A 24,167-nucleotide genomic window follows, 5' to 3' on the forward strand; every position below is an offset into this window, starting at 1 on the left:
TTCTCCTGTATTTCTTTAAGTGAGTTATTAATGCCCTTCTTAAAGTCCTCTACCAGCATCATGAGGTATGATTTTAAATCTGAGTCTTGCTTTTTGGGTGTGTTGGGGTATCCAGGATTGGCTGAGGTGGGTATGCTGGGTTCTGATGATGGTGAATGGTCTTGGTTTCTGTTAGTAAGATTCCTACATTTGCCTTTCGCCATCTGGTAATCTCTGGAGTTAGCTGTTATAGTTGTCTCTGGTTGTAACTTGTTTGTCCTGTGATTCTGTTAGCCTCTGTCAGCAGTCCTGGGAGTCCAGCTCTTTCCTGAGTCTCAGTTGTCAGAGTACTCTCTGCAGGCAAGCTCTCCTCTGCAGGGAAGGTGCACAGAGGCCTGGGGTTCAGATCTGCCTTCTGGCTGAAAATGTAGGCCCCAATTGGGACCTATCCCAGATGTGTTACCTCTGCAGTTTGCACACTCACCTGCACAGGCTAGACTCCGAGGGACCCTGGACACAATGTCTCTCTCACCTGCTCTGGCAGACCAAGTCCTCCGAGTGGCCACCTTTCCTCTGGCAGGGAAGGTGCCCAGGTGTCTGGAGCCAGAAACCTGGTCGGTTCCAGAAGCTAGATTGTTTCTATCTGTCCCAAAGCTGCATAGCTTCTGTAGTCCACACTCTCACCAGTGAAGACTGGAGCCTGAGCAAAACAGAGCAAAGATGGCTCCCTTACCAGCTCAGGCAGTGAGAGCACTCTGGGCAGACACCTCTCCTCTGGTGGGATGGTGCCTGGATGTCTGGAGCCATAACCAGTATCTGACCCAGAATCTGTGTAGCTTCTGCAGTCTGTGCTCTCCCTGGCAACCAGAGCCTGGGTGTACTAGAGCAAATATAGCTCCCTTACCAGCTTAGGCAGTGAGATCGCTCTGGGGCAGACACCTTTCCTCTGGTGAGGATGGTTCCCTGATACCTGGAGCCAGAACCAGTGTCTGTCCCAGAAGCTGTGTCACTTCTGCAGTCTGTGCTCTCCCTGACAACTACAGGAGCCTGGGCATACCAGAGCAAAGATGGCTCCCTTACCAGCTCCAATATAATAGTTTTAGTAGCTGAGAAATAAGCAATTTCATAAATGTACTTTACAAAATCCCTTCCTCTGTTGAAAAACATCTAGGTCATTTTCAGTTGCTGGCAATTTTGTAAAAATGCCCCAACAAACATTGTTGAGCAAGTGACCTTCTTTTAGAATGTAGCATCCTTGGGTACATGCCAAAGAGCTGTATAGCTTATCTTGAGGTAGTTCAATTTCCAACTTTCTGAGCAAACCCCATCATTATTTCTATAGTGACTGTACAAGTATGAACTCCCCACCATCCATAGAAAAGTGTTTCCCTTGTTCCACATCCTCAATAACAGGAGCTTTTTCACTTGTGCCTTTTATCTGAGCCATTCTGACCAGTGTTTTGACATAAATACATACATAGTTTTGATTTGTATTTCCCTGATGAGTAAGAATGTCAAACATTTCTTTAAATGTTTCTCATCCATTTGAGCTTATTCTATTGAAAATTCTGTTTATGTCTGTATCCCATTTTTATTGGATTATTTATGATTTTTACCTAGTTCCTTTATTCTTTATATATCTTGGATATTATCCCTCTAGCTGATGAAAAGTTCTTAAAAATATTTTCCAATCTTGAAGGTCACTAATTTGTCCTATTGGCAATGTCCTTTGCCATATAAAAGCTTTTCCATTTCATGAGGTCCCTTATCAGTGTTCTCAGAAAACCTTTTCCTGTGCCAATGTATTCAAGTTCATTCCATACTTTCTCTTCTAACAAGTTCAGTGTGTCTGTAATTATGTTTAGGATTTTGACCAACTTGGGATTGTATTTACAAGGTTGATAAGTATGTATCTATTTACATTCATTTACATACAATCATTCAGTTTGACCAGCACCATTTGTTGAATAATTTTTGAAACACATTCTTTGATCCAACAAGTCCTTGTTTTCTATAGCAAGATATCTGGATTTCTGTGTCTTTCTAAGCTCAGTGATTTGTTTGTTTGTTTGTTTTATTTGTTTTGCTTCAAATATTTTACAGAGTGTCTTACTCTATAAATCTGGATGGCCTGAAACTTGCTTCATAAATCAAACTTGTTTCAAACTAAGAGGACCAATCTTCTCCTGCATTCTGAGTGCTGTAAGTTCAACTTTGATACGTCCTTCTGATTCTGTGACAAACATTTTGAAAGCAAGAAAAGCGACTGAAGCATTCTTCAACAAAACTGGAGCTTTAGAGATGGTTAAAATCCTGAGAAGCTAGTTTTGCTTCTCTTTTCGTTAAACTCAACACAAATTCTACAATTCCCAAAGTAGAAATTCTAGATCATCAAGATGAAAATTTTCTCATGAAATTGGAATATCCCAGATAAAAAGCAAGAGTGATTTCTTCTCAATAAATTGTAGCCAAGAACACTTTGATGCAGAATTACAGTACTGCTTTTGGCACAGGTTGTCTAATGCTCTTTGATACTATACATGATGTGTTTGAGAAGGATCAAAGAAGAGTGATGCCTGGGCATGAGCTCCGCTCCTTGTACTCTATGGGGCATATTTGAGTCACAGAATTCACTTAATTTTTTTAATAGATAAGCAATTTCATATTCTTAAAATGGTATGTAAGATATTATCCCTAATGATTTAACCAGCTGCTGTGCTTAACTATATTCCTCTGTATGAAAACTTGATGATTAATGTGGCTAATGTAATTGTACAAGTGCCACTTACCTACATTCAAGTCAAAAAACTATATTCTCTATTCAAAAACGATTATGGTTTCCAAACGTTAGCTTTCACAGCTCAGTGTTTTTCTGTAGCCCTTTTCTTTAGAGATCTCTGATTAAAAAGCACCATCCTCACAAAGCTTAAACATTAGCTTTATTAGCTACATTTTTAACAGCACCCAGGAGTGTTGGAAATTATTTTTAAAGTTAAAAATGAGTGTGTTTACACACCTGTTCATTGGAGACCTAATTAGGTGGGTAATTTAGGGAGCAACCGTGGAGTTTTAGAAAATAAAAGAAACAGGGTTACTTTATAATAATTTTCCAATAGAAATAGCATTGAAATCGTGATTGATTTATGATTAAAATACTGCTTGACATGTAGCATTTGTATAAGAGTTCTGGTGCCTTTTTACTAAGAGTAGGTAAACCTAACTTCAGAGGAAATTTTTCCATATTGTAGCTTTTTGAGATAGTATTATGTATATTGACAATTTACTATGTTTAGTTGTATATTATAGTTAATTTGTTAATCCCATTCCTTTATTTTGAATATATTTATGTACAAATAAGTGCATTTAACTGTTAATCTATATATGAACAATTCGTGATATATCATGTCTACCCTTCCTCCATTTTTTTTCTGTTTACTTTTTCTCCAGATTTTCTTTCCACTCTCAGAGAGTCCATCTTCTACATTCAGTTCACTTTTTTACTTTGTTCTTCATATGAGATAAAACTGGGATTCTTGTCTCTCTGTTCCTGACATTTTCTTCAGCATAATGACCTTGGTTCAATCTACCTTCCGAAAACTGATTGGATAATTTTCCTTCTTGTTGGTAGGTGAGTGATAACTATTACATATATAAACCATATTTTCTTCATTGAGTCACCTGTGGACAAATGCTCAATCTAATTGTCTATGTCAGCTAGATTAATGCCACAATAAACATGGGTGTGGAGACATCACTTTGGAACTGAGTTCATTTTCATCAGAGATACTTAAGTGTACCATAGCAAATACCTGCTAGTTCTGTTTTTCAACACTATAAGGAGCCTTCTAGGAGCATTTTATCGCACCTTCTAATTTATAATTTTTTTTCCCTAGAAAAACATACAGGTTTCTTCCACTCTTACTCCCTGCACTTTCACTAAAATTGTGGTGTGAGGATACTCTGTCAGAATGGGCTGGCATCACAGTTGAATTTAGATTCTCTTATTGCTCATTCTTTCTTACATATGTGTAGTCACTTATGCTTCTTCTATTGAGAATCATGTATTTAGTTTCTCTGCAGATTAAAATAAATTTTTTTTTGCAGTTGTAAGTCAGAATTTTGTGTTTCTTTGCACATTCTATTAGTCAACAAGAGGAAATACAGGAGATGATATATATATATATATATATATATATATATATATCCATATGTATATGATCTTGAGTGTTTTTCTCCTGTGTTTTCTTTTAGAGGGCAGTATATATCTTAAGTTGTTTAATCAATTCTGAGTTACTATATGCACAGGGTGAGAAAAAAATACATACATACAATTTTTACCCATGAGTATCCAGTCTGACAAGCACCATTTACTGAAGAGGCTTTCTTTCTCTCTATTGTGTATTTTCACAGCTTTGCTAAAAATCAATTGGCTATGTGGATTTAATTCTTGTTTCACTCTTCTGTCGCATGGTGTATCAATTTTTATGGTTTAGATATTCTTGCTATAGCATTGTGTTATGACTGTTTGTATTGTAGATTATCCATATGTATCAACACACCCACATATATGTTAATGCTATGGACATGTATGCTATGGAGTTTCATGATATGTATAGTCACAATACAGATGTCCATACCATCGATACTCATGTCATGAATATTCATATTCTGCAGGTATAGAGAATGTCCTGAATTAGATATGAAGATGTGACCTCTCTGGTGTTCTGCATAATTAGTCATGTCAATCAGTTAATTCATATCAGCTGTTTAGGTCAGTAATATCTTTCCTTTATCTCTAAAATTTTATTAAAGCTAATTTCTACAATATGATGGATATTATCACTTTTTTCCTACATAAGGATGTTTTAATAATCCATGATATTATGGATAGAGTGTTTCAAAAGAACATCTATGGTCTGCTTAAATCAGATAAGAACTTTTTATGGCATGTCAGCCAGGTAAACATAGACCCAAAGATCATCATTTTTAACAAAGTGTATGAAAAAGGAGTTTTGTGGCAGTAAAATTGAGGTTATGCATTTATACTTCAGGTGAACTAATTTTCCAAACATTCCCCACAGTTCACTCCATGTTGTATCAAGTGTACTACAATATAGAGCGACAGACAAAACTGGTTTTAGTTGCTGGCTTCAAGGTGATGAATGGCAGGTTCAGAAGTTCCTGAGTCATGCCTTTTAGATAAATTTCCTAGGGAAAAAAGTCTGAGCTTTGCAAAACCTCAATCTTATTGCAAGGGCTTTCCTCCATATGGACAATAAAGATTATAAAGCGAAATGATAATCCTGATGGCTGTTAGGCTTGAATGTAGTGCAATAATATTTTTTAATAATATGTCCAATAATATTTTTCTCACCAATATTGTTTTATTAACAAATATAAAAATACCAAGAAAAAGAAACCAATGTCTTCTACCTGAAATAAATATGACAAAAAGTAAATGATTATTTAAATTACTCAGTCTTATAGCATTATTTTGTAAAATTATATAAAATATTTTAGTCTCTGGGAGCTTTGGGGGAGAGGTATGGCTGGTTGATATTGTTGTTCTTCCTGTGGAGTTGCTAACCCCTTCAGCTCCTTCAATCCTCCCCCTTACTCCTCCTCCATTGGGGTCCTGTGCTTAGTCAGGTGCTTAGATGGTTGGTTGCATGTATCTGCATTTGTATTGGTCAGGCTCTGGCACAGTCTCTCTGGGGACAGCTATACCTGGCTCTTGTCAGCAAGTGCTCTTGGCATCAGCAATAGTGTCTGGGTTTGTTGTCTGCAAAATGGCATAGATCCCTAGGTGGGGCGGTCTCTGGCATTCCTTTCAGTCTCTGCTCCACTCTTAACCAAAGAGTGCTCATGGAGGGCCCCATGGCTCCAGCTGAGGGTGGAGGATCATCTTATCTGGCATCAATGGGAGGGGAACCCCTTGTTCCTGGAGAGGCTCAATGGCCCAGTGTAGGGGAATGCTAGGGCCTGAGGTGGGAGAGGAGGATGGGTGGGTGAAGCACCCTCAAAGACACAGAGGGGACTGGGGAGGGGACAGAGGGTTTAACTGGGAAGGGGGATAACATTTGAAATGTAAACAAATAAAATAACCAATAAAAAAATGTTTTAGTAAGGATCAAACAAGGCCAGGACAGTTTGGCTACCATAAAACCATTTTAGCTTTTAGTCTCTAAGCAGGTAGGCCAGAAAGTTATTTTTGTAGTTTAAATTATGGACATGTTTTTTATGGTGTCAGTTAAGGCCATTGTCTCATTTTATATAAAGCACCAAACAGCTATTTAAAGTTAATGAACTCTCATTATTAGCATATCAAGAACATTTAAACCAGTGATCTAGAGAGAGTGCTCTGTAGATATGATCATAGATTTTGGAGCTCCCAATCATCTTGATGAATATTTTCTTTAATATTTTCAAGAATATATACAAGTGTTCAGGTTGAATAGTGGCTTTGGGGAAAATTCCTTTCATTATTATGTTTTTAAAGTGAATTAGTTATAGGATACAACACAGAACCCCTAATGGAGGAGCTAGAGAAATTACTCAAGGAGCTGAAGTGGTCTGCAACCCTATAGGTAGAACAACAATATGAACTAATCAGTACCTCCAGAGCTCGTGTCTCTAGCTGCATTTATAGCAGAAGATGGCCTAATTGGCCATCATTGGGAAGAGAGGCTCCTTGGTCTTGGAAACTTTATATGACNCAGCACAGGGGAACACCAGGTCCAAGAAGTGGGAGTGAGTGGGTAGGGGAGCAGGGCAGGGGGAGGGTATAGGGGATATAACATTTGAAATGTAAATGAAGAAAATATCTAATAAAATAATTAAAAATAATAAAGTGAATTAGTAAAATTTGCTCTTCATTTCAATTGATGTAAATTATTTTTATTTATGTAAACTATATAATTTCTGAAATTATACATACTACACATTGTATAACATGTATGTGGATAAATATGGTAAATAAACTGTGACCCTCATGAGATTGCATGTAATACAAAAATACACATTTTGAAGACTATATTAAATTATGATTCATATATATATATATATATATATATATATATATATATACATAAGTATTTTAACCTTCACTTTACTTCTATTTTTTAAATATTTTAATATTATAGATATGTGTGCCTATGTGTTTTGTCTGTGTGTGTGTATGTCTGCATGTGTATATAGGTGCATTTTTGAGGGTGGGCATCGGCTTAATATGTGTGCGGGATGTCTAAAATGGTCAGAAATGCTGAACATCTCTGAAGCTGAAGATGCAGGCAGTTATGAACCATTCAAAATGGGTGCTGGCATTCTTCATAGCTAGGCCATCTCTCCAGCACCTCAACCCCAAATATACCCTTATGAAAAATAAATATTTTGGCTTACCACAGGCTACTTTCTACATTTCTTCAATGTTTCTGATATTTAGGAACATACTTTTTCTCTTAGACATATACATGCTGTGCCAGTATCTATATTATATAATACCAGTTATTTTTATGTCTATGTTTTCAGATCTTCTATTTCTTTCTTCTGCATTTGATGCACACATATGGGTTAGTTTACTGGTGTTACTACTATTAAATTATTTCTCTTCATCTGTATCAGAGAAAAATGTGTACTTCTTAGTTCACATATTAACTGACAGGTCTTGTTGAACATATTTGTATATTTTTACTGTCTCTGTTTACTTCTCTGTCTGTCTCTGTCTCTCTCAATGTCAGTCTCTCTCTGTCTTTGTCTCACTGTGTGTGTGTCTAGATATGTGTCTGTATAAAGACAAAATGATTTATTTTACTGGGTAAATAGGATTGTATAGTCCATTCAATAAAGTCACTCAGTCTATCCTAATGAAATCTAAATCCTTTGCACAGTGACAGAAATACTACCAGCATATGCATATTACATATTTGATGGGTGTGTATGTGTGTGTGTGTAGCATATGTGTATGTATGTATTTATGAATGTGGTATGAATGTATTTATGTAGAATTAATATCTTGTGATCTTTTCTCCCTTCACTTTAGCCTGTTTATTGCTATTGATTTGTTCAGATCATCTCTAGGAAGTCATGTTAGCAAGATATTATGGGTGTTGCTTCTGATATTACTTGGTGACACAATTTTTCAACAAACACCTTATTTCTCTGGGTCTTAAAAACTTTCTACTGCCTCTTCAGCAATGTTGCATATGCTGTATATATAGGAATTATAAAGTAGAGGTTTCTCTTGGGACCAGGCTCCGTATCTCTGTAATTAATTGGCTGTGGTTTTCTATCATTGTTGCTGAATTTTGCAAAGGGACATTTTCTTGATGAGGGATCAGAAGCTATTCTTATTTGCAGCTATAAGGTTAGATGATTAGAATGGAGTTAGAAACCATGCTGATTCATTAAACTGGTGTTAAACATCTTGTCTCAGCCCAAGGCCAAAGGACTAGCTTTTTACCTGCGATCACCTTGCTTCTTGATTCACCAATAGTGCTTTCTATTTATATTGTCAAGAATTATATGGGGTGATGAGATTTGTAACACGATCCTATCTCTGTAAATGGTTACTTAATGTGTCAGGCTAAACCAAGCATTTTCACTTATATTATAACTTGTTCTATGGGAGAATCTAATCCAGTTCTGGGTTTACACACTTAAACAGCTTTCTATAAAATGTTACGTATGATACTAATATATAGCCTCACTGTTTATCAGTCAAAGCATGAATTCTAAGTAGGATAAGCAAGATGCAAATGTAGAATGTATTAGTGGTAAAGATGGTGACATCAAAGTGACAAAGGATGATGTCTGCAAAATATGTAAATAAAAAAGAAATATTGCATAGGATACTCTAGGTAAGTTTAATATTTATGATAAATCTTTTTTAAGTGTGCAACAGCTGGTACAAACTCTTGTGTAAACTGTCCGAAAACATGAACAGTTGATTCATGACTACAATAGCAGCTTCATCTTATCACAAAACTACATCCTGTTTCCAGGTAACTGATACAGATTTATAGATAGCATTTTCCAATATGTTTCTGTATTCAACGAAGTCAGAAACTTCAATTTATTTTTTATTAATGAGGAATGTGAAAGACAGAAAATAACTCTCAAATCTCAGTGAACTTGTGGGTTGTAAAAGACTATTATCTAATCCAAACTGTGGTGTTCATCAGTTCATTTGGGTCTTCTGTCTAAATTTAACCATACCTGGGCTTGCTAACTGTTCTCCCTCTCCCTCTCCTCCCTCTCCCTCTCCCTCTCCCTCTCCCTCATGAAGGAGTGGAAGGTATAGTCACAGCCTTCTCTTGTTTGGGCAGTCATTTCTTCCAACTGTGCTCTAATTACCTGTGACTTTGGGTTATTAGACAAGGTTAGAGGATAGATGAGGGATTAAGGGAGTCTACCATAGGAAGGCTGTTCTAAATCACATGTACTTTGACCTATAACTTCATACCTATTGTTCTGTAAGAATAATAATTTCATTGGTTTCCCAGGGTGAGCTTTGGTAGAATCATACTACTGTTTGTTGCTGATATTGTTGAAGAATAGGTAAGGCTTAGATGTTCTTTACATCTCCCAAAAGATAAGATTCTAACAATTGATCTGAACATTCTTAGCAAAATGCCAGCTGTATACATAATAAATTGTGGATCCAGAGAGATGCCTCAGAGGTTAAATATATTATGAACCTGCCTGAGGACCTAGTTAGTTCCAACAAACACATATGGTGAAGAAAAATGAACTTCTTAAGTTGACCCCTGACCTCCACATTCAAAACAGGGCATATGGTAACACTTGAATTTCCACACACAAGTGTATTCACCCATACTCACACAAAGTAATAATTAAAATAATATTTACATTAATAAGTAAAAAATTTAAGAAAATAAAATAAAAATTTAATTCAAACACTTAAAATATTTACGCATTTTGATGTCATTACTTATCTTTCAGTTAAAGTGTGAACATCTATTAACAATAGCTTCTCTGTTTGTAATAATTTATATTTGTACTGAATGATAAAAATTGAATTGATATAAAATCTATACTCCACTGACAATTAAATTCACTTTTCCAATGTTATATAGAAACGTAGATTTACTTATAAATCATATTTTAAGTTTTTGAAGTGTTATGTGTGTGTATATATATATATATATATATATATATATATATATATGTGTGTGTGTGTGTGTGTGTGTGTGTGTGTGTGTATTTGTGTGGGGGAGTGGTGCATTGAATATTTATGTGCACAGGTATGAAGTTCAAAGCTCCATTTCTTTTGAGATAGACTACTTTACTAAATCTGATACTGTCCCGTTAAATCAGAATAGCAGGACAAAGAGCTTCACGGACACTCCTGACCCTTCTTCTCTAATGCTGGGATGACAAGTATGGGTTGACCCTTTTTAAATAGGGTCTGGAGTCTGAGGATAAGCTGATTGAGAACTTGCACATTTCAAATTATTTTCAGAGATTTAAAACTCTGCCAGTAGTTCATGTGGTTGCATCTACTCACATTTTTGCATCAGATTTTTTGTTTGCTTGCTTGTTTGTTTATGGATTCATTGCCTGGGCTGTGTGAATGACTTCATGAAGTTACCGTATTGGCGTTTTTCACATTTGGAATTGTGGCTTTGGTTCTTTCAGGTTAACAAAATCAAAGAAAGCAGAACGAGGAGGTTGAAAATGGCTGGAATTAATTTCTCACGGTTAAAAAAATCTAGGAAAATGAAACCAAGGTGTGGTGCTTCTATCCTAACTATTACTTGCTTGGTATGCTCCCATTGGTTTACTATGTCATAATTATTCAGATTTTAGAAAAACACTATAAAAACACAGGTATATTTTAACTAATTTTTGAGAATACATATTTCAAAACCAAGTTCATGATTTGTAAGACATGCCTGAAAAGGAACAAATTAGAAGCTGAATTGGGAGTAGTAAGAATTGTTTATAACTCACATTTGGTTTTCAACAAAATTTGAGATGGAATATCTTGCTTGTTCTGCCATCATTGCTAACAACATTTCATTATGGTATTTACATAGATTCTACGCAGATGTCAAGGACTTCTATATTATGTGATATTATTGCAAATTGTTATTTATTTTTCAATAACATGGTTCTCATTCATTTTAGCATGCTATAACATAGAAGAGATAGAATTATTTTAAAGTTTATTTAATATTAGGAAACCAGCTATATATTTGCTATAGACTTAAATATATTTCCATTAGTTTTGTATGTTGATACTACAACCCTGGTTATTTGGAATATATCTGGAGATAAAATGTTTCGAGTGGTAAGAGTTAAAATGAGTTCTGGTAACATCCCTATTTTAATAGGACTGGGGATTTTGTGAGAAGAGGGAATCCACAAGAATATTAGAAAGAGGCAAAGACAAGCAAAGACATAGACAGATATCAATGAGTCAGGAAATGTGCTTTAATAGAAACCAACACTTTCGTAACTTACTCTTGGATAATTTCATCAGAATTGTCAGAAAATAACTGTTTTGTTTAAGGCACCTGATCGTTATACAATGTTATGACAGGTCTAAAATTAATACACACTATAAAATACTTATTCTCAAGCGCCATTGAAATTAATATAGAATTAGGTTCCAGTCAGAGTTATATAAACAACTTAAATTATTTCTCTATATTTTAGTCAGTCTCACTTAAGGCTCCTAATCAATCTATTACCAGAATGCCTAAGCTCAAGCTATTTCCTGTAATTTATCTCTATTGCATGACAATAACTACCTATGAAACATAAACTGCAACTTTCCTAATGGATTCTTAAAGTCTTTTACTATTTTGAAGTCTATTTTTTATGATTTTTTAAAAAATCTGTAATTATAGACATAATTTTATTTTGCTAACCTATTTTGAAGGATCAATGAAAGGATGAATAAAAAGATTGAAAAGACATGGAAATAAAAATCTCATTAACTTTGAATGTTCTAAGCTTGACCTAAGGGATCAATGTATTATTCTATTCTCTGGAAAAAAAGGAAAACAGATTTGATTGTAGCATGTAAAGGGCTAGTGACATAATGTGCTATAAACATAAGCCATAAGAATAACTTCTGTTTTATAAAACTTTCTTAATAAATTTTGTATTAAAAACACAAAAGTTTTATAAATGAACATGAAGTGTTACCGTGGAGTGGCCAATTCTAATTTCAAAATCTGTGAAGTCATCTCAGATTAATCACATACTTAAAGAGTGAGGTTCTATGCAGTGGTGAACTCTTCTCAAATGTGAGATGTAACGGTATCTCTCTTACCCGTGGCTTGGTCCTAAAAGAATTATTCCTATATATCTATCATTCAGATGCATATTTTGAAGACATCACTATTTTTCTTACAAGCATATAGGCTGAAACATTACTACTTATGGTGGTTTGAATAGATAATGGCCCCAGTGGTAATATGTTAATATTTAGCCCATTGGGCATGGCATTATTAGGAGGTGGGGCCTTCTTGGAGGAAGTGCATTACTGTTGGGGGGCAGGCTTTCAGGTCTCTTATATGTTCAGGATATGCCCAGTATGGGGCATAGTCTCCTTCTGCTCCCGATGGATCAAGATGTAGAACTCTCAGCTCTTCCTCTAGCACCATGTTTCCCACAATAATAATGGACTAAACAGGTAAACAAATAAGCCGTCCCCAATTATGTGTTTCCATTCATGAGGATTGCCATGGTTATGATGTGGCTTTATATCAGCGGAACTCAAACTACTTTATATCCACTTCTTCTCTGTACTGGGATTTTATATGGCTTGAATTCATTCAGGTTCTGTGGATGCTTCAAATGTCTGTGAGGCAATGTGTGTTCCAACTTTGCTGTGACCTGTTACCTTGAAGTTATCCAACACCCCTGGCTCTTCAAATCAGTTTGCTTCCTCATCTTCACGGATCCCTGAACCTTGGTGAGTTTTTTGACAGAATACTTCTCATTTAGGTCTCAATATACCAGGTCTCTCACTGAGTGCATATTGTCCAGATTTGGGTCTCTGTTAATTCACATCAGGTGCAAGAAGAAACTTCTCTCACAATGGCTGAGTGATAGACTCTTCTCAGAATATTGGTTTGACTTCCTGAGTTTTTATTTTGAGTTTAATTTCAGTTTGTCATTAGATGATGCTATTTCTTTGATACATTATGTTTTCATTCTTGAGTTGTTTTTATTATCTTATTATGTGTTTGTGTTTTCACAGTCTTCACTGAAGCATTCATCCATATTTACTTTCAGCTCCATGAACATATTCATAATTGCTATTTTGAAATATTTGTCTATTGCTTCGATGAAATCAGTGAAATAGCTTTTCTTGGAGCAATTTGTGAAAAGACTACTGACTTCTAAAGGAAGCATATTGCCTTGGCTTTTCATTTTTTCAATGAAATTTAGGAATCTTCAGTTATAGTGTTTGTGATGTTTCTTGGTGTGGATCTCTGGTCTCACATTGGGTGGGTGGGTGTTCAGTTCTTGGCTGCTGTTGCTGAGTTCAGCCTGTCAGTCTCTGGACAAAAATGAGGCTTGTGTTTCATTTATGGGGCTACAATGAGATGTAGGATACGGACTCTGACTTGTCTCAGCTCTTAATTTCTTATTTGTACTGTGGATTTTGACTCTAAACAGTCTCTCATTAGTGAATAGCATGGGGTCAGTTATAGGACAGAAGAGAGAGGAAAGATACTGTCATGCTCATAAGTAAGAGTAGGGGTCCAGTTCCACAAAAGGTTTCAGAGTTAGATCCCCTGGGTCTGGCCAATGATCGTGGTGAGTCTGAAGGTAATGGACACTATTTCCAGGAGACCCTCATGTGTTGTAGCCATAATAGGGGAACCCCAGAGGGAACATAATGAAGGAGGGGAAGGAAAGCACTGGTAGTCTACTTAGGTCTCAGCCAAGTGTGGTGTCTGTGTGGTACCTGAAAAGAAAACAGCCCTGTAGCTTAGGAAGTTTCTGTTATGGATGAATTACACTGCCTTGCTTTACTAGCATATACAAGAGAAATCCCTATTCTCTGAGATAAGGATCTGAGGAGAAGTTCTAAACTGGGGTTATGTTGATGACAGAGACTGAGGAAACAACTTTACTTGTGAAGTAGTGATAATAACTAGTTTGGTAGGGCAGTGTAAGATATTGTTAGTCACTCTTGAAATCCTAGAGTTAGTTCATTTGAAGTGGGAATCAGTATCTGAGATTAATTAATTGGGAAACAATTAATTTTAACTTATTCTTTTTTCCCTTTTTTATTAGATATTTTCTTCAAATGCTATCCCCAAAGCTCCCTATACCTTCCCTCTGCCTTGCTCCCCAACCCGCCCACTCCTGGCCCTGGCATTTCCCTGTACTGGGGCATATGATCTTCACCAGACCAAGAGCCTCTCCTCCCATTGATGGGCGACTAGAGCATCCTCTGCTACATATGCAACTAGAGACACAACTCGTTTGGGGGGGGGGGGTACTGGTTAGTTCATATTGTTGTTCCTTGTATAGGTTTGCAGACCCCTTTAGCTCCTTGGGTACTTTCTCTAGATCCTTTATTAGGGGCCCTGTGTTCCATCCAATAGATGACTGTGAGCATCCACTTCTGCATTTGCCAGGTACTGGCATAGCCTCAGAGACAGCTATATCAGGGTCCTGTCAGCAAAATCTTTCTGGCTTATGCAAAAGTGTCTGGCTTTGGTTATTGTATTAAAAGTATAGTTGAGTTGGAAGAAATGAACTAAAATGAACAAGTAAAAACAGACAACTGATGTCTGCATGAGTCCTGTATATTAAATTCCTCAGAGATGCTACAAGGCATCTAGAGCTATGAAATTTTTGACTCAGTTGATTTTATATCCAGACAGTAATGTCAACATCCTATAACTATTCTTTGCTTTTTACATATGTGACATGAGGCTCACATCAACTGAGGCTGGCTTGGGAACAAATTGTGATATTGTTTCTTTGATTTCTGATTTTGACAATGACAGGCTTGTATCTGTAAAGTAATAATAAATGGCATGTTAGGACATTTTGAGATATTGTTAAACACTCTTAAAAATCTAAGAACACTGCTGTAGAGGGATAGCAAATTCCTGGGTAACCTGACACACAGCACTGGATGAAATAGCATTTATTTACAGGTGTATTAGTTACTTTTACTATTACTTTGACCAAACATTTGAGAAGAAATACTTAAGGAAGGGAAGTTTGGTCTTGACTTACAGGCTCATGTATACAGTCTATGTAGGCAAGGTTCAGAACTGAAAGATCAAACAGAGGTAGTGGACCCAAGCTACAAAAACTCAAGGACTACTCTAGGGCACTTACTTCCCCCAGACGCTTCATCTCCTAGTAGCTCCTCAGTGCTTCAAACAACGGCATCACCAGAGATCCACAGGTTTAAAACAGGACCCTAGTGGGGATACTTCATATTCAATGTTAACATTTTGGCTCTGCCTCCCCAGCTTAGCATCTATTGTATAATGCATAATGACAGAGATGATATACCTACTCTTCCTTAATCTACTTCTGTCAAGTTCTTTGTCACGGCGAACAGCAAAAGGATTAGTGCACTTGTTAGACACTACTAACTTATAGATGTGTAAAAGTGAATACTTTTGAAGGATCAGAGAAAGTAACAAACGCAGTGATTACAATTGATCACTACAATAGCAGTGAATCAGTCTCAGGGATGTATGGAGAGCCTATCAAATAAAATTTGAATTAGTATTCATATTATCAACCTGTTCATATGGCTGTTTATAAAACACTTATTAGAAAAGAAAATGGATTAGAAGCCACAGGTATTTGAGTAAAGAACAGTCTGAGCAGACACTAAAGTAGACACTGAGCAGAGGCTTTACTGTTGAAAAATTACAGTAGAAACCAAAGCTAGAAAACACCAGAGGCAATATTAGGAAACAGTGGGACTCTTAGAAAGACTTCAACAGGCTACATGCAAGAGGTTCTCCAAGTCTGTATTTCAGGGTAATGTTTGAGTCACAGAAGCCCAGTTCCTTATGCTATGATTCTCCAATGTATTCTGCATCTCATTTTAGCATTGATTTCCTTGGAGAAGGTTCTGCGCAACAGCTTTTGTCACATCCCAATCTCAGTTTTCCTTATCCTGCTTTTTTCTTATCTTCCTTCTACTGTTGTCTTTTTTTTTAAAACAGTGTTATAATTCTCAAAGGGAAAAAATTACTGGTTCATTAAGACTCAAAAATCCATGAAGCTAATTAAAACCAAAGGTGCTACACTGAGTTAACAAATTTGATAACTTGTTACAGTTTCAAATATTACTCCTTCCACTCTGGAAGAAATATATAAATATATATTTAAGTAATCTTGAGAATAATTTTTATTAAAAAATTATGGAATAATATTCATTTAGAAATGAACATGCAAGCTGAACATTATTTATTTAAGGGGCAATTGTATAATAAGAGTTTTCAATTATTATATACTAAATATTATTTAAATAGACTTATTTTTCTATGCCTAGGGAACAAAACACTAATGAGTGGTTTAAAATCATATCTCTGATTAAGTGGAAATTCTGGGTTTCCAAATTCCAGCCATTTATATCTGCTAGTCAGTATACTTACAAGCTAGAAAGGAAAGAGTATACAGTAGGTTATACATAGAAAGTGAATATTTATACCCAATTATATTATGTTTAAGTATAATGCACTTGGCTATCTCTGCCTCTACTTCTATATCTCTATATATGTCATCTATGTCTAAACCTCTCTCTCTCTCTCTCTCTCTCTCTCTCTCTCCATATATATATATATATATATATATATATATATATATATAAAACATATATATATATAAAACATCTGTATTACTTATATCTAATTTATATCTCTATTTATCTGTATGTATAATAAGTCACATAATTAATTGTAGAAGAAGTCATGTACTTAAGAGGAATTTGCTGGGGAAAATGGGAGAGGTTGCATGGAGAAATAAGCGTTGAAAAATGACATAGGTGGTACTCATATGGAAGCATGAAAATACATTTTAAAAATACTCAAAAATAAATTGACAACTAACAATAGAGAGAGAAGAAAAAAGAAACAAGGAAGGAAGAAAGAAAGAAAGAAAGAAAGAAAGAAAAGAAAAGAAAAGAAAAGAAAAGAGAGGGAGAAAGAGAGAAAGAAGGAAAGACCCGCTGCATAAAGATCATTGATGAAGCCATATTGTGAGTAGAATTGTATGTGCATGGCAGGTTTGAAACTCTGTAACACAGTTCTTACATAAACTTTGTACTTGTAAAGTTTTTGAAGTTTACTCACTATAATAATGTTACTTTTTACAACTGACCTTCAGATGGAGAGCTTATGTGTAAGAGCAACTATAACTAGGCATATATTTGAAAACAACACACACACACACACACACACCCCTAGTCTCTTCACAGGAGCAGAAGTTAGATAGATTTTAAAGGTAGAATGTTTGTTTGGGGTCTAATGTATGTATGTATGTATGTATGTAGAGTGTATGTTTGGGTTCTAAAAATAAGGCAGATGTACAGCCTGTGTTACATGTGGATGAGGTACCTTTAGGGCATGAGGCATAATTAGAAAATTTAGATCATTTAGTGAACCTTATAAGATACATTGGGACCCTGCAACTTTATCCCTATCTTTATCCTTTATCTAGCCTGACAAGAATAAACAATTTTGTCTTCTATGGCCTCTTGACCATTATGCTGAGCCTGTGAAGCATAAAGGAAAGAATATACAGGCTGAAAGCTGTGAAACCATTTCTCAAACACTTATTCCCCCTTTAAAGTTAATGGATGGATGTATCTTGCCATTCTGACAATGATCTGAATAACAGAGTTGCCATTTTAAATAGAAGCCGTCTTGTCTTAAAAACCTAACAATATTTAACATAATTTATCTCCATCCAATAGCTACTAAAACAACAGAGGATGTCTGACCTAACAGAAGTGGATAACAACATCTACCTGAAAAGTTAGAAAATAGGTCTTGCTGCAGATTTAACTTCTAGTTGAGCATGTTCAGATGTCACTGTGGTTCTAATCTGTTGAAACTCCAAGGAGAAGATCCAGACTAAATGTTTTGAACTCTTGGGTGCAGAAGCAATTAGTTAATAAACCTCCTACTTCAAATGTATGATAATGAGCGGCTTGTTTTGATAGCTTGAACATGGCTTTCATACTAATATTCATCCAGAAATTTAATCTCCTTTATGAGTTATTAAGAAGTAAATCCAGGTGGGACCTTTTAAAAGCAATTAGAGATCTGACTTAATTGATTTTATTGATGACTTAATGGAATAATGAGATTAATAATTTATCTTGAGGTGGCTCTGTCATAAATGTTTCTGGTGGGTGTCAGGCACACTTCCTGCTTCTTGATTATGATTCCATGTACCACCCTGTGACTGTACCTGTAAGAAAACAATCACTAAATGTGGTCCATCAACCTTTTCCAGAATAATGACTCCCCCCCCCAAAAAAAACCCCTGTTTATAAATGTGTGTATTGTATCAATAACAGCAAAAGGAACAAATCTGCCAAACCACATAGCAAAGGAAGCCCAATAAGAATATGACACATAGCCATTAACTTGTGAGTTTTTGAGTATATTTTATATTTGAGTATATTTTAAAACCCTCACTGGTCTCAGAGTGAAAATATATGTGTATGTTCAAATACCAATACAAGATACTGACCTCTAAACTTAGTCATCTTATCCAGAGACTTTGAAGAGCCATAACCTTAAAACTCCATCTGTTTACTAGGCACGATGAGAAATTTCAAACTGACACATGTGATTGGCCTCAGGTGAGTTTCCTCCAATTTACCAAAGAAAGAATTCATACTATGCAAAAAAGTATCTTAGTCAGGGTTTCTATTCCTGCACAAACATCATGACCAAGAAGCAAGTTGGGGAGGAAAGAGTTTATTCAGCTTACATTTCCATATTGCTGTTGATCACCAAAGGATGCAGGACTGGAAGTTAGGCAGGTCAGAAAGCAGGAGCTGATGCAGAGGCCATGGAGGGATGTTCTTTACTGGCTTGCCTCCCCTGGCTTGCTCAGCCTGCTCTCTTATAGAACCCAAGACTACCAGCCCAGAGATGGTCCCACCACAAGGGGCCCTCCCCACTTGGTCACTAATTGAGAAAATGCCCTGCAGCTGGATCTCATGGAGGCATTTCCCCAACTGAAGCTCCTTTCTCTGTGATAACTCCAGCTGTGTCAAGTTGACACAAAATTAGCCAGTACAATTGACCCCTTGTCAACTTGACACACAAACACATCACTAGTAAGCCTCAATCCTTAGTTCTTATTCATCCCCAAGATCTGAATAATTTTAAATTCCCACAATCTTTACATATTAAAAGTTCAATCCCTTTAAAATATCTAGTATCTTTTAAAATATAAAGTACTTTAAAATTCAAAGTCTCTTAACTGTGGGCTTCACTAAAAAACTTCCTTCAAGAGGGAAAAATATCAGGGCACAGTCACAATCAAAAGCAAAAATCGATCTCCAACCATCAAATGTCTGGGATCCAACTCACAATCTTCTGGGCTCCTCCAAGGGCTTGGGTCACTTCTCCAGCCATGCCCTTTGTAGCACACACCTAGTCTTCTAGGCTCCAGCTCCAGCTCCAGCTGCCTGTACTTCACTGCTGCTGCCTTTCTTGGTGGACATCTCATGGTACTGGCATCTCCAAAATGCTGCTGTGAACCCTTCAGTCCTGGGTCATCAATTGCAACTGAGCCTGTGCCTTCACCAATGGCCTTCCATGGCCTCTCACAGTGCTTCCATGGCCTCGGCTACTCTGCATGACCCCTTCATGCCTTCAAAACCAGTACCACATGAATAACTCTTACATATTACCAAGTCCAGCCATAGCACAAGGTACAACCTTGGCTATCTCTGGAACACAGCCTCTGTGCTCTCAGAAAACACTCCCCAGAAGATGTCACCTCAATGATACTGGTCTCTTCTTAATCACCACTAATTCCTTAGCTCCAGCTAACCAGTATCAATAGTCCCAGTAAGGAAAACGTTTCACTTTAGTGGTTCTGGTATCTTGTTAATAACAGCTGATTCTTCAACCCCAGCTAACCAGAACCACAGAATCTTCACTATCCGAAATAGCAATGGCCCTGAAAAGAGTCTTTAATTTTCCCTCTGAAATTTCAGAAGCCAGGTCTCCATCTTCTGCACTGTTCTGGACATTATCTTCCAAGCTCCTACACAACATTCCAAAGAGCTCTTAATACCGAATGGATCTTCTGGCCCAAAGTTCCAAAGTCCTTCCACAGTCCTCCCCAAAACATGGTCAGGTTGTCACAGGAATACCCCACTATGCTGGTACCAATTTGTCTTAGTCAGGGTTTCTCTTCTTGCACAAACATCATGACCAAGAAGCAAGTTGGGGAGGAAAGAGTTTATTCAGCTTACATTTCCATATTGCTGTTGATCACCAANGGATGCAGGACTGGAAGTNANGCAGGTCAGAAAGCAGGAGCTGATGCAGANGCCATGGAGGGATGTTCTTTACTGGCTTGCCTCCCCTGNCTTGCTCAGCCTGCTCTCTTATAGAACCCAAGACTACCAGCCCAGAGATGGTCCCACCACAAGGGGCCCTCCCCACTTGGTCACTAATTGAGAAAATGCCCTGCAGCTGGATCTCATGGAGGCATTTCCCAACTGAAGCCCCTTTCTCTGTGATAACTCCAGCTGTGCCAAGTTGACACAAAGCTAGCCAGTACACAAAGACTTGGAGGCAAGTCTTGACTTGTCAGACTTGTTATTGTAGTGTAGAGCTATTAAAATAGCATTACTAGGAGGAAATAATGAAATAAGGAATGGAAAAGTTAAAAAGAGAAAGGAACAACAAAATGGCATCCCATAACCACGAGCCATATTCTGTTTGCTGACAAGCAGCTTATATACATGAGGATACAGTGCCTGTAAATCATCTGAAACCAACATCTGTCTTCTGCTTTTACACACAAGGTACTTTCATTCATAAAGCTCTTAGACATATCTCCTGAGAGCTTGTCTGTTGGACAGAGACTAAAATTCTACTAATATATGACTTTCTCAAACCATCCTCACTTTCTAAATCTAAAACTATTTTCCTAAAAAAAGTTATCCCATAAAGATATATGTTCCTTTTAAGAAATGCATGTGAGCAACAGCATCAGCACTAGTAAGAATCATGATGAAACTTTCACTCATATCAAGTCAGTAGGATAATTTACTTTCATTTCCCGACATGTACATAGGATGATAAACAGAGGCATGCAGAACACATGTCCTCACACTTTCTACTTCATCTTTTTCATTAGCATGTTTGTTTTTTTAAAAAAAGAAAACCTCGATGATATCATTCTGTTCATGCTTATTTAGTGTTTCATCACTATTTTAACCACAATGCCAAAACTCTTTCTCATTCTATAGTCATTAGGTAATAAAATTTAAATCAGGAAATACTACAGTCTTAGTACATGATCCTGGGGATCAGAAAAAATATGGTAAGAATTAGTTTCCTACTTTCTGATGAAAAGACTCATTCATTAAGGAAGTAAATCCTATATTTGACACAACATTCTATTGAAAACACACTAATAAAAAAACCAACATCTTCCCTTTTCATAATAACACGATGCTCAGTGATAAGGGCTGTGAAGTGAGAAAATTTGTTTTACCAGAAGCACTTCATAGTAAAAAGCATGTGTAAAACCAGGACCTGTATTTCCTGTAAATTACAAGCACTTAGCATGGAACAAAAATTTTAGAAAGTCAAAAACTTCCAAAACTATAAAAATTAGAATATATTTCTAATTAAAAAAATAGAACATTATCCAGCATTAGATCATTTAGTTTTTCTCTTTTTCTTTTAGGTCACACACATAGTAGTTACATTCACTTAAAATTAAGTACTCCTTATATGGTTCTAGTGCTTTCAAACGTCACTAAAAATTTGTAATTCATATTGGATGAACAGTTAGAATTAGAACAATCACTTCATTTCTATCTTCAGATCATAATGTCTAGGAAGAGGAAAGAGGGTATTTCCTCTGTTACCTGTCTCTTTGACTAATATACCAATTTTTAAACATAGATCAAAGTTTGTCATTCATATTTTATGTTTAAGGCTTTGAGAAATACCATTTGAAAATGAAGGGAATGTAGAGTTAGAAACATATTGACATACAAACCCAGATAGTAAATGTGCATTTAAGAAGATCCTTGGTCTTGTAAACTTTATATGCCCCAGTATAGGGGAACACCAGGACCAAGAAGTGGGAGTGGGTGGGTAGGGGAGCGGGTGGGAGGGAGAGTATAGGGGACATTTGGGATAGCATTTGAAATGTAAATGAAGTAAATACCTAATAAAAAATTGAAAAAAAAAAAAAAAAAGACCCTACAACAGCAGTACAAGTCAAGAAAGTGACAGTGTGAGACCACAGTGGGCAGGAACTGGAAATCACTGCTCCAGATATTCACAGAAATTTGAAATAATATGATCAGTATTGTGCTGACTGTAGATGCCTTTTTAGGAAGATAGGCAATTCCAAAATTCCTGTTTTCATATAACTCATGACAACAGGATTTGAAAATATAAAATTCAGACCTTTTACATTTTAAGTATCTTTAGGGTTCACTTTTTGCTGTGAAATAGAAAAATGTTGCTACCTTTTTCCAGCATTGAAATTTTCTTGGAACCAACTTTAAGAATCATCAGGAGATGTGCATTCTATGAAGAGGAAAGGATAATTCAGGTCAAGCTTGTCTAGAGAGTCTCAACTCTGTTGGGCCTCAGGATATTTATGTCATTAAACTTCTCACAGTTTCTAGGAACTCAGGGAAGCCCTATTAATCGTGACTAATCTATGTCATAAAATATGACTCAAAAACCTTGTTCATGAAGTTACCAACTCTGATGGGCTTGGCACAGGACCTGGTCTGGGGACAGTTGCTTTTCTTGTGACCTGTTCTATTGGAACCCGTGTCTGATAGTAGTGCTTCAGCTGCTGAAACTTTGACTAAACATATCTTGTTCAGGATATGAAAAGATGCGATAATTTCGGTTTCAGAAAATTACTCCTATTTAAAGCTATTTTACTAGTAAGCATTGTGTGGGAATGAATGCCATCTGGTAAACTGTGCAATTGTTTTCTACTTGCTTCTATTTCTGAAGCTTCACAGAAAGATGGGCTCAATTTATCCAATCAAGGAAACTTGTAAGCACTTCTTTTAGTATACTTTGAGAAGGACATTTTTACATTTTACCTCAATTTCTTATGTATTTATAACTTATTTATAACATGGCACTTGGCTGTATATTATAATGCTCTTGAATTAATGTAGCACCGCTTTATTTTATTGCAAATACGCTCTATCTTTGGTTACTAACTATTTTTGTTTCTTCTCTTGACATGGTTCGTTAATGAATGTGGTAATTAATGTTGTTTTGTGAATACTTTAATATTTTCTGGTAAAACATGGTGCTATGGGAACATTTGAATAGAGTCTATGCATTTGCTTTCCCAGGATACTGGGATTTTTTTTCTTTTGTTGTGAGACATTTGGGTTTTCTTCTAGCTTCTGGCTATCACAACTAAGGCTGCTTGCTATAAACATAGTGGAAAACATGCCCCACTGGCATGGTGGGCATCATTTGGATATATTCCCAAGAGATGTATTGCTGGGTCTTTAGGTAGATGTATTTCCAATTTTCTGAGGAACCTCCAGATTGATTTCCAGAGTGGTTGTACCAGTTTGCAAACCCACCAGCGATGGAGGGGTATTCCTTTTTCTCCACATCCTCTCCAATGTGTGTTGGTATCTGAGGCTTTGAGCTTAGCCATTCTGAGGTAGAATCTCAGGGTCATTTTGATTTGCATTTCTCTTATCACTAAGGACTTTGAAAATTTTTTTTTAGGTGTTTTCTCAGCCATTCAGGATTCCACTGTTGTGAATTCAATTCTATACCTCATTTTCTTTGATTGGGATGTTTGGCTTTTTGGTTATTAGATTCTTAAGTTTATGTTTATATACATTTCAGATATTAGTCCTTTATCAGATGTGGGGCTAGTGAAGAATTTTTCCAAGTCTGTAGGCTGCTAATTTGGCTTATTGACTATGTCCTTTGCCTTACAGAAGCTTT

Source organism: Mus pahari, chromosome 13, assembly GCF_900095145.1.
Source record: "Mus pahari chromosome 13, PAHARI_EIJ_v1.1, whole genome shotgun sequence".
Lineage (NCBI taxonomy): Eukaryota > Metazoa > Chordata > Mammalia > Rodentia > Muridae > Mus > Mus pahari.